Below are 12,739 nucleotides of genomic sequence, written 5' to 3' on the forward strand. Positions count from 1 at the left end.
GCCTTTGGAAAAGGATCTGGGTGAGGTCATTTCACCCATGGGAAGATGATGCCAGGAAGCATGCGAGCAAGCAGGGAAGAGAGGAAAGCTGATAAGAATGTGTTAATGAGCAGGCTACTGCTGAGGGCTCCTGGGGCTCGCTGGGGACCCTATGGAATAGACCTCAGAATTGTCCCATCGAGGGGTGAGGAATCTGGGGTACTTAGCCACCAGCTCCCATCCCTGTCCTCTGGGTTGCTCCTGGGGTGTTAATCCCCCTTGGCATTTCAGTCAAACTCACATGTGGGCTAAGTTCGGCCCAAGGCTAGAGAATGCCCTCCTGAAGAGAGATCAGAGATGCCGGAGTGCATGGGTATCAGGTGGAAAGCGGCAGAGGCTTGTCATGGTAAGGACTGAGTGGAGTCCTTTGCATTGGGCACACGGAGTTGTTGGTAACTTTGTGGATGGCTGTTTCAGTGGGATAAAGGGGCAGAAGCGAGAGACGAGTGAGTTATGGGAAGAATGAGAGACAAGGAAATACAGAGATTAAAGACTATTCTGAAGCGTATGGAAAACAGGAATGTTTTGGAAGGTACCTGGGGCTGGGAAAAGGTGAGCTGGGGGCTGGTTGTGGCATTGCTCTGAGCCAGGGAGAGCCAGCAGGAGGACCTGCAGGAGCAGCAGCATGTCACTCCACCTGCTGCCAGACCTGGGTTGATGGAAGCGTAGGTGAGGGCCTCCCCAGCATGCCCCAGCCTGCGCAGGTTCACACTGAGCAGCCAGGGCACTCTGCAGACACCTTGCACCTCCATCTTTCTCCTCGGCTCAGCATGACTCAGTTCTCCAAGCATTTATTTGATTGATTGGAAGCAGATGAGGCCTCTGCTCTGCAGGGTAGCAGACCCCACGCTAGGCATCAAAGGGGATGGGGACCTGAGAAAGACCTAACCTCATAGTCTAGAGGAGATGCAGGCATGCAAGGACAGATGCATGCTGCAGGCTGTGGGTACGTACCGGTGGAGCTACCAGTGAGCACAGTGGAGGCCAGAGAGGAGGCAGCTGCTTTGTCTGGGCTGGGGAAGCTTCTTGGAGCAGGTAAGCCTTGAAAGGTGATGTACATGCAGAGGTGGAAAAAAGAAAGGCTTCTGGCCTGTTTTAGTCTTCTTGGTAGCTGCATGTCACCATCAGGAGCAGGGGGCTCACTGGCTTCAGAGGCAAGCCTTGCACAGCCAGACCTCTCCTACTATCCTTTGATGGAGTCAGACTGCCCTTGTTGGGGGGTGTCAACAAGAGGATGCTGGGCAGCAGACAAAGACGGCCACAGCCAGCATCCAGCTGCTGTCTTAGGTTAGGTTCCTTGGTGTGGCAGGCTGAATAATATCCCACCCTCCCCAAATCCACATCCTAATTCCCAGAACCAGTGAAGGTTACCTTATACGTGTGGCAAAAGGGACTCTGCAGGCCTGATTAAGTCAAGGATCTAGAGATGGGAGATTATTCTGGATTATTTGGGTGAGCCCTAAGTGTTTTCACAAGGGTCCTTGTAAGAAGGAGGCAAGAAGGTGAGAGGAGAAAGTAGGCGACATGACAATGGAAGCAAGAGGCTGGAGTAATGAGAGAAAGGGGCCGTGAGCCAAGGAACACAGGCAGTGCTCAGAAGCTGGAAATGACAGGGAAATGGATTCTCTCCTGGAGGCTCCAGAAGGAACCAGCCCTGCCAACACCTCGACTTCAGCCTAGAGAGACTGATTTCAGACTTCTGGCACCCAGAACTGCAAGGGAGTAAATGCGTGTTGTTTTAAGCCACCAAGGTTGCAGTAATGTGTTACAGCAGCCAGAGTAAGCTACAGTAGTCCCTCCTTATCCGCAGGGGCTGGATTCCAAGACCCCCAGAGCTTGAAAATGTGGCTAGTACCAAATCCTATATATACTGTTTTTTCCTATACATTCATATCTATGATAAAGTTTAAATTATAGATTAGGTACAGTAAAAAATTAACAATAACTAATAATAAAATGGAATGATTATAGCAATATACTGTAATAAAAGTTATGTGAATGTGGTCTCTCTAAGTACAAAATATCTATCTCATGGTACTGCATTCACTCTTTGAGATGATGTGAGATGGCACGGTACCTACGTATGAGATAGAGGGGGGTGAATGACGTAGGCATTGTGACATGGTGTTTGGCTGCTATTGACCCTCTGGCAGTACTCAAAAGGAGGATCATCTGCTTCAGGTGATCCTAGATCCTCAAGCTGTCAGGATGTCAGTGGTTGGAGGTCAGCAGCAGACAGTGTTGATGACCAGCAAGCGGGGAGCATACAGCGTGGAGACGCTGGACAAAGGGAAGATTCACATCCCAGCAAGGATGGAGGGAGATTTCATCACGCTACTCAGAATGCTGCACAACTGATTGAAAACTTATGAATTGTTTACTTCTGGAGTTTTCTGTTTAGTATTTCGGGCCGTGATTGACCATGGGTACCGAACTGCAGAAAGCAAAACCGTGGATAAGGTGGGGCTACTGTGATACGCCTGGGAAGCAGACTGTGATGAAGATTTGCACGCAGGAATTTGAGTGGGGAATGCTCTTGGGAAGGGCCCCTGGCCTAAGGGGAGTGAAGGAGCAGGGGTGGGCAGAGGGGGCAGCTGAACTGCAAGCGGTTGCGATGGATTACTCGGGGAGCTCTGGGGCTGCAATGGCCCTGCAGAGCTGCCCTGAACTGAGCCAAGAGAACCTGGCCCATGTACCCACATCATCACTGGATGGGGCTTCCCTGTACAGGGGCTGTGGCCTTGGATGAGACAGCTGCCTTTTGTCTGAGAGCAGTTCATGGGGAGGGACTCAGCTGTGAGGCCTCAGTAGGCCATGCTCACCCTGGTCCTGAAGGGGTGCCAGGTGGCACAGCGCAGCACCTCCAGAGCTGTGCAGGGCACATCTCTCTGGGCCTTCTTCCTTTGGTCTACAGGCCTGTACTCTGACAACATTCTACCATCCTGGATTTCATCGTCTATTGAAGAGCTCCGTAATGTGTCTACATCTCTCCCTGAGCAAGACATTGGAGTTTTAGTTCCAGTGTCTATAATTGTAAGTGCTTTTCATACACTGCTGTATTTAATGCTAGGAATAGCCCTAGCTGTTATCCCCATTTTACAAATGAGCAAACTGATACTCAGAAAGCTGAAATGAATGCCCAAGGTCAGGGCCAGGACTTCCCCTAGGTCTGCCTGGGGCCTCTTTGCTGCTGCCCTATGACTTTGCTTCCCATCACCCACCCCTGCTTATTAGCTCTGTGATCTTGAGCAGGGCACTTAACCTCCTTTGGCATCAGTTTCTTGAAAACAAGACTCTAGTCTCTGTTCTGTCTCTCTCCTAGGATTGTTTTCACAAGTGAAAGGCTCCAGGAGAGACAAGATGTACACAGGCTCTGTACCTGGGCCTGTGACCCTGCTGCTCTGATACTCTGGGCCCAGCAAGATCACCCCCACCCCATGCCTCCCCTCATTCAATCCTGATAGCTCTGGGCCCCTGGCCCAGGAGAGGAGGAGGAGGCAGGAAGGGGGTGTCCTATCTGAAGTTCTCATCTCTGGTGGCTTGTGGTTTTCAAATTTGACTTGTCCTCTTCATGCAGTTTCCTGCAACACTAGGAATTACTCAGGACTGTCCTGTGTGGTCACATGGTTTGTGCACTGGGCCTGGGCCAAGAGAAAGGAGGAGGTTGAAACCCAGCCCGTGCTGGGAACTTTTTGCCTGGCACAAAGGCACCATCTGCCAAGGGGCTGTGTCTGCCCAGAGGGTCAGCCTTGTTCAATTCTTACAAAATCCCTGCATGGTTCCTCAGTGGTCTGGGAATCATTGAGTGTTGGCTTTGCAGGAGCCCAGAGCTGTTTGCAGCTCAGTCCTTAACCCTGACATCCAGAGCATAGGAAGGGTGGTGAGGGTGTGTGGAAGCAAGAAGCAAACCCCACCCAACTCACAGTCCCATCCCCAGAAGCCACTGATCCTGCAAATCCTTCCCAAAGATGCGCAGAGGGAGCCCTGGGTCTCCTGGGCTGTTCCGCTCAAAGCCCTGGTCCACTTCTCTGTGCAGATTTCTGGCACAGAGGCCCCCAGCCCAGGCTGAGCTTCCTGGGGCCAGCCATGGAAGGTCACACGTGCTCTGTAGTCCTAGTTTTCCATCAACCCGGAGTGGTTACTTCCTTACTTCCTTCTGCCCTCCCAGTCCTTTGTATGGGCCCCAGATAAATGTTCTTGAACCCCGACTTCACTGCATTCCTTCCCTGGCTCAGTGACTTCCTTGGCTCTACCTTGTGCAGACTTGGCATTTAATATGCACATACACACACACATACACATTTCCAAGGGCAACAGCTGCTCCTTTTCTCACCCAATTCCTCTTGGATCCCTGTCACCTCCTGTTCCCACCACATCCCACCTCCAGACCTTTGCCCAGACTGTTGCCCCCCTGGACCTCTTTCCTTACCCTCTGCTTTCCGCTATCTAAATAGTAACCTCCTTTCAGGCTGCATGAAGCCCATCCCCTCATACAGAGCAGAGGGCCACCCTGGCATCAGGCTGGGGCATGGGCCAGGGCAAGGAGCTCTGGGAGTGCAGATTGGGGCCTTGAGTGTTCCTGAGGACTGGGTTTGAGAGGGCACCTGACATACCCTCTGTAGGGGCTGCACCTGAAGGCAGCTTCCTGTGAGCTGGGACTCCCCCCCCCCCAGGGAGGAATTGATGGCCCATCCAGCTGTGAGCCAGGGGTGGGAGATTCACTGATTCCCCAAGGGGTTCACAAGGCATCCCTAGCTGGAAGAATCAAGGGCAGGGCTCTCAGGTAGAGAACTGAATCTCCTCATACCCTCAGCCACAGCTGCTACAGGATTCCTAGGAGACCCATCAGCCTGTACAGCAGACAGTCTACACAAACTTATTGAACACTGGGTAGCAGAAGTGTCCAATACACACTGTCCAGTACAGGAGCCACTAGACACACATGACTGCTGAGCATGTTATATGTGGTTCATCCCAATTAAGATGTGCTGCAAGTGTAAAATATACACCAGATTTTGAAGACTTAGTATCCAAAAATGGGTAAAAATCTCATTTATAATTTCATATTGATGACATGTTGGAACAATCATATTATGGCTATTTTAGGTTTAATAAATTCTTTCACCTTTTTCTTTTCATTTTTCTAACATGGATATTAACTTATTTAAAAAATACATTTGTTGTTCACATCATATTTCTATTGAACACTGCTGGTCTTGGGTGTAGGAAAATCACAGGAGAGATCCGTGGATGATTTTCACACTGTGAAACAGGTAATGTTTAGACATTGGCTAGAGAAAACAGAGGCAGCCTCTGATTCCCACCCCACACAGAACCCTGACTGTGACTGGTGGCAAGAGCCGGCCCTGACGGCTGGCCTCTGATTTCTCAGAGCAGAGCCTCTGCTGGTGAGAACAGCAGCTCCCTGGATGTGCCTGAGTGTGGCGTGTGGGGATGAAGACCAGTGAGCCCACAGAGGAGGCCAATGGACAGAGCCCCTCTAGCCAGCCCGCATTACCATTCTGAGAGATGACTCATCTGAGGTCCCTGCTCTGCTCAGGCCATCATTTGGGCCATTAGGATGATTATTACCACTCACAGTGAATCACGCTGGACCACAGTAAGTGTGTACATGCGTGTGTGTTGGAGGCGGGATTCTGAGCCAAGAAAGGGGGCCTAGAGGCCGGGTGTGGTCCTCACTGCCTCTGCCCATAGGGCTCTGGGACTGCTGAGAGATGCTTCCAGGGGGATCCTGATGCCTCCCCTGTTCCAAAGCTTCTTTCCCAGTAAATCTGCAGCCAGAAGGCTTAGGACCACTGATAGCTAGGAACAACAACAGATTCCTTCTCCCTGCCCCCATCCCAGCCCTTCAAAGCAGCTCTGGCCCAGGCAGTTAGGCTTCCTTCCCCTGCAATCCCCAATCCCAGCCAGAGCACAGGGATTGGAGTGATTGGGTAGGGTGCCGACTCCCCGGGGCAGCCCGGCCTCCCCAGAGAGTCCTATGCTTGTGGAGGCGGCTGTCCCCCTGCAGGAAGTCACATGCAAATGCAGAGTCTATAGGAAGTAGGAGGCGGCTCATTCCAGAGGCTGCACCTTATGGCTGTGGGATGCCACAGGTCCTGGAGAGGTTCTCTCTCCTGTGCCTACTGCTTCCTGGGTTAGAGAATAAATGATAATTCTGAACCTTAATCCTGCAGTGTCTTCCCAACAGCCACCAGTTCTTTGAGTTGAGGTTTACTATGCTAAACACATCATAGACATATCCATGTAACAACCTGTAAATAGGTGTTTTTATTTCTAATCCATTGGTGAGAAAATAGAGGCTTGGAGGGGTTAAGTCTATCATCCACAGTCACACAACTGTTTCCTGGAGTCTGACTCCAGAATTCATGGACTAAACCAGTTCACACTGCAGCCTGCTTAGGGTTTGACCTTCCAGGAGGGAAACAGAGCTGTGAGGACAGGATCAGGCAGACAGTTCTGGTGACCTTCACTGTAGTGACCAAGATGAGGTGAGGGAGAAGTGGAGGCCTTTTCTGAGCTCTTGAGGAGACATTCATCACTATCTCCCAAGCCCCAGTTATCATGAGTTCTCTATTCCTTGACCACCACCCCCCAAACTCCTAAAGGGCCACTTCGTTCTCCCACACATGCACAGCTAGTCAGCCACAGGACATTCACTTGGCTTTCACACTGTCTCCCGTTTCACAGAGGGGAAAACTGAGGCCCAATGGAGGCTTTGATTTCCTCAACCACAGGTCACTCCACTGAGACCTCAGGCCTGCTCCCATCAGTGAGTGGAACTGGGGTGTGTCTGAGTCTTTGCTGAGTAGAGAGAAGTCACGTGTTGTTGCTGAGCTCTCCTTAGGTCTGTGGCTAGGGGCCTCACACTTCCTCTCCCCATCACAACAGACTTTGTATCTCGTCAATGTTCCTCCCTCCTTTGTTCTGACAAGTTCTCTAACACCCTCTCCTCTTGAGCTTAAGAGTTTTGAGAACCCATCTTCACCAACTCCCCCTCATCATCCTCACCTTCTCTGTCACTTCTCCGTCACCCGCATCCCACATTGATCACCACGATGACCTTCACCCCCCCAACTCTTCCACTGCCTCTACTACTTGCACCTCCACTGCATCTGCACCATCACCACCATGACCTGCCATTACTATTATTTCTGTCACCTGCATCACCATCATCACTATCCTCCTCCTTATCATGACTTCCACTATGCTCACCTCTTCGTTGCCATCTTTCCTCTATGACATTTGAATTACCTCTGTCATCTGCACTTCACCCACAGCATCACACCCAAGATCACCCCACTGTCACCGTCATCACTGCCGCCACTACCACCACCTCCGTTATGTTTGTCTTTGCCACTATCATGGGCACCATCTCCTCCAAGCCCGTTTCACCTCTGTTGTTCCCACCATTTCTACTGCTCACATCACCACCATTAGCAGGCACCTCACCACCCTCAGCTCCACCTCTGCCACCTTCTTAACTATTTCCAACTCTATCATTTCCACCAGTTGCTCTCCCCTTGCCTCCACCACCTCCACCATTCCTCTCACCTCCAGTCTCCTCCAAAGCTCAGTGCCTGGCATTGAACCTGGGGTTTGGGCAAGGAGCCCAGTCAGAGAAGAACCTTCTGCCTGGCTGACATGCCCCCTGCCCAGATTTCTCAGAGCAGAGCATCAACAAGCCAGGTGTCCAAACAATCCCTTCTACTGACCTGAGAGCTGACCATTGTTCAGGATGCTTCTGACAGGAGACAATTTGGCCCTCCCTGTCAGCCATGCCTATACCTAAAGAGACAGCTGCTGTCTGGTTGAAGGATCAAGGCCATTAATCCGGGGCTGCCCTTGTTTGCATAATGATTGCATACATTTGCATCCCATTTGCTCCCAGCCTCTGAGTGCTGCACTGTGGGTATTTGGGTACCATTTGCATATCACTGCAGGTGAGGGTCAGGCCTTTGAGACTTGGGCACTTATTAATTCCCTAAAGAGATTTATTTATGTGCTTGTCCAGAAAAGAACTTGGAAGGCTTAATTCTGGAGTTGTTCAGCTCTAAGGCGGGAAGGTGGGGAGGTCGAGTCCAGAGCCTGTGGAGAGGGGGCAGCCAGAGGCTTTGGAGTGGTCCAGGGAGGAGCATTAATGGCAGGTTAGCTTCAGAGACAAGCTCTGCTCCTTGGTGTCAGTTCAGGACAGCACCTGCACAGCCACTCCTGTCCCCTCTGGGCCATAGTCCACTTGCTGTGAGACCTTGGCAAGTCCCTCCTGTCCCAGGCCTTGGATTCCCTCTCTGAGGAAGGAAGGGGTCAGACCAGCTGATCACTAATCCCCCATCAGCAGGCTCCTGCTCTGAACTCAGGGGTTCTTATCCCTGACTGCATTTTTAGAATCACCTGGGGAGATATTAAAAATACCAGCACCCTGGCCCCACCCCCCAGATATTCTGATTTAATTGTTGGGCCCTGGGCATTAGTTATTTTTGAAAAGCTCCCCTGGTGATTCTAACGTGCAGCCCTGACTAGACTAAAAGCTGTTGCTCATGACTTCCGCTCCGACCCTGCCACCAGCCTCCTCATTTCCAACTGCTAATCTCTTCCCCATGCCAGGTCCACCTAGCCCCTGGGTCTGGCAGGACAGTTTGGAGCTACTGCTTTTGTTTGAGGTCTCAGAAATAAGTCTTGTCCCCTCCTGGCTGGTGTGGCTGATGGCCGGCAAGGAGCAGAATAGCACTTGATGCTCACTGGAAATTCCCCTCTCTTCTCCTTGGTCTTATTCCACCCCATCTCCCCACCACTGGGGCTGGCCCAGAGAGGGGTCTGCAGGGGCAGAAGGAAGGAGGTGAATCCTGCACAGCTCTCCCTACCCCCAGCTCCCGGAGCTGGTGCTGGTCTGGCACACGCACTGGGCTGAGCCTGGCCTCCTGGGCTTCCTGCTGCCTTTCCTAAGCCTGGACTGCCAGCCTGGCTTGGCTCGCTCATGCTCACCGCTGCAGCTGATTTCCTTGTGACCCCAGAGTCCCAGCCCAGCCGGCGTCCTGGAGGAGAAATGTAGCAGGAATGTCCAGAGCAGCCTGAACTTTGTTTCAAAACAAGAGGCAATGAACAGGGCTGTATTTTTAGCCTTCTGCAAACTTATTGGGACAGAACAGGCATAGAGAAGGGTAACAGAAGTAGGATAAAGCCTCCTGCACCCATGCCTCCCTCCACCCCCACCAATAGTCCAGCCCTGGAGCATCTCGGCCCACCTGTGGATCCTCAGTTGCCAAGGGCAGGGTGGCCTGTGAGGTGAGGGCCTGCCCTGCAAAGGACCAGACAGGACACTCAGGTGTGGGCTGTGGGGGAGATGTGGGCAGGGAAAGAGGTGAACATGGGAGCTGTCCCAGCACCAGAACTGTGGTGGTAATAGTGAGGGCTCTGGGGTTTGCCCGTCAGCGTTCACATCCTGACTTTGCCATCACTAGCCATGTGATCTAGTGCTTAGGTTCCTTACCAGAAATAAGAGGGTGGTGACTGCACCTGTCTTTTGAATATGAGGACTCTGAGAGATAAAGCCTGTGGACAGGGCTTGGAACATAGTCATTATTCAATAAGTACAGCTGTGATTACCGTGAGGGTTGGGGCCACATGACCTTGTCCCTGACCTCCTGGAGCTCCAGCCCATTCCTGGTCTTTGGGGCTGGGTCCTGGGCAGTGGAGGCCGTTCCTACCAGCTGTGTCCTTCCCCATGCAGGTAAAGAGTATCCCTCCTCCTCACTGGTCACAGGTCTGGTGGCTTCAGGCCAGGACTGGTCTCTGCTGCCAGCCTGAGGATGAGCTTAGAAGCCCACTTCCTTTCTCCCTTTTTGAGAGGAGAAATGCAGACCCTGGGGCCCAGAGAACTTGGAGCTTTATATATGGTGATTCTGGGTAGTTGTTAGTGGGTACAGAGCCATTATCCTAGCTCCGGGAACAAAGAGTGGGCTTGGGGTCAATCAGGTAGCCAGAGAAAGGGGAATGAATGAATAAATTCTCCAGGGAAGAGGCTTAGAAGAACAGTCAAAGAGGGAGAGGTGGGAGTGAGATCATGGAAAGAATACAGCCAATCCAAGCTTTCATATCAGGCCCAGGGCCAAGTTTTGGAAAGCTTGGATAGGGCCTGGGTGTTTCCATTCTCTTTATGTCTATGCTCATGGTCACTGTGACTCATTTAAAGATATTATGTTTAGGTCTCGCTTGTTGGAAGTGTGCTGGGCACTAACTTTTCCAGAATGAAGTAATCCCTCTTTTCATTTCCACCATGATTGCCATCACCACCAACACCATCACCCATATTAATAGAGAGTGGGCATCCCAGAGCCCTCCCCTCTGTGGTCCCCCTCAAAGCTCCCCTTGAATCTTACATCATTCCTTATGCTACCTGCAAGGAGTTCCATTGTAGACACTCAAAAAGCTTTTGTTGGCTGAATGAAAATCAGCACTATTACCACCACCAGCATTGACCTCTTCCTCATCACCATTGCCACTGACATCACCATGACCACCAACTCCATCAGCATAAATGACATCACACTTCTGCTGCCAACACTACCACATCATTGACATCATCACCATCATGGACATCACCACCACCATCACCAACAACCAGCACCATCACTAACCTCACTGACGTCACCCTCACCACTGCCACCATCACCATTGACACTACTACCATCGTCCTCACTGATATAACTACCACAATTATTCACCACCATCATTACTAACATCACGATCCCTCCCGCATTATAAACATAACCATCATCAATGTCATCACCACCATCATCATTGAGATCCTCACAACCGTGGCTATCACCACAGCCACCACCACTAATTTATCTTCTCTCCTAGAAACATGCTCCTCTCCTTCAGAACACTAAAGGAAATTTTTAACTGTGTGTTCTTTAAGGTGATTATCTTGTCCCCACTCAACTCTAAGTGTAATGGCAACAGAGATTTTGTCTCTTTTTTCCAAACTGTTGAATTTTGGTACCTGTAGAGCAAGCAACCCACATAAGTACTTGCTATGGCCTGAATATTGGTGTGCCCCCCAAATTTATGCCCGAACCTAACACCTATAGTATAGTGATAGTATTAAGAGGTGAAGGGGCCTTTTGGGAAATGATTAAGTCATGGGGGCTCCATCCTTATGAATGGGACTCATGCCCTTATAAAGGAGGTAGAAGGGAACCACTTTGCCCCCCTTCTGCCATGTGAGGACACAATAACACGGCACCATCTTGGAAGCAGAGAGCAAACCTTCACCAGACACAGAATCTGCTGGCACCGTGATCTTGGACTTCCCAGCCTCCAGAACTGTGAGTAATAAATTCCTGTTGTTTATAAATCACCCCATCTGAGGTATTTTTTTATAGCAGCTCAAACAGACCAACACAGTACTCAATAAATGTTGTTGAAATAAACTATTTAGACCCACACAGTTCCTATCATTAAGCAAATATAAGCTCTAGGATTTCAGTGTTTCCCATAGTTCTGTCTCTGGACTGGATCTTACTAGAAAAAAATAATACTGGGTTATGTAAATGACAAACTAGTGAGAAAACACCCATGCAGGCTTCAGGACATGCACAGCCACAGTGTGGGAAGATCCTAATCCACAGTCCACTGGCTGGCAGGGCTGCAGGTGAGCTGAGAGAGGATTGGCTCCTTCCTTCCATGATTTCATCACCTGGGATTTTTCTGAACCTGGATCAATTTAGTGTCATGACTTAATCCACTTCATTTTTCAGACCTAACAGAGATTTTCAAACATGCTCACTAGCAAGCCAGAGGTTCCTTGGAGGTACCAGAGAGAATGCTATGAAATTCAAGGCAGGGGGGCTTGAGGAGGATCACAGAGGGGAGGGCTCTGTGATCTCCACCCAAACTTCATTCACTGGGCTCCTGGGAAGGACTGTGTAACAATGGGGCTCCACTGACTTCAAAAACAGGTCTGGAAAGAGTTGGTCTAGAAGGTGAGTTCTTGAATTTTTTGGTTTTAAGTAGATGTTTGGCATTCTGTGTATGTCCCAACCAAAAATCATAGGCCAACTAATGCCACCAGCCAAAAGACCATTAGAAAATGCACATCTGATGTTTCTATTGACTCTTCTCTTCCTAAGGCCAAGGTTAACTTAGCAAGATGTGTTTTTCTCCGGTTGTTTGGCAAAATGCAAACACAGTTTCATTCTTGGAGAACTGTATTCCATGCAAGGACACATGTTTAATTAAACTGTCTCAGGAAAATAAAACTAAGGAGAAGCAGTATAGGAATTTACACCCATGTACCTTCCTGCCCAGCAAACACCAGCTCTTTAGCCATGAGGAAAAGACATTGTTGGGGACGGGGGACAGGGCCCTACTCTTCAGCACCCCAACCCTCCCATACCCCTCCAGCAAAGATGCAGCAGCTAAAAGGGTCAGAGCCAGCCATGGATGGGAAATTGTCACCTGAGGGGGAGGAGAAGACTGGACTCTAATTGAGGACATAGTGCCTTTCGAGTGATGGTCACTGAGAATGACAGGATGGGAGCGGAAGGGAGGAGTGGTTAGCTGAAGAGTGAGAAAGATGGTTAAGTTACCCTGAGGACCAGGGTCCACAGCAAAACCAATGGATCCCTCTTGCCCATCCATCAGCCCTCCTGAAAAAAATTGCCACTGGGCAGGGCTG

This window comes from Cynocephalus volans, chromosome 3 (assembly GCF_027409185.1).
Source record: "Cynocephalus volans isolate mCynVol1 chromosome 3, mCynVol1.pri, whole genome shotgun sequence".
Taxonomy (NCBI): Eukaryota; Metazoa; Chordata; class Mammalia; order Dermoptera; family Cynocephalidae; genus Cynocephalus; species Cynocephalus volans.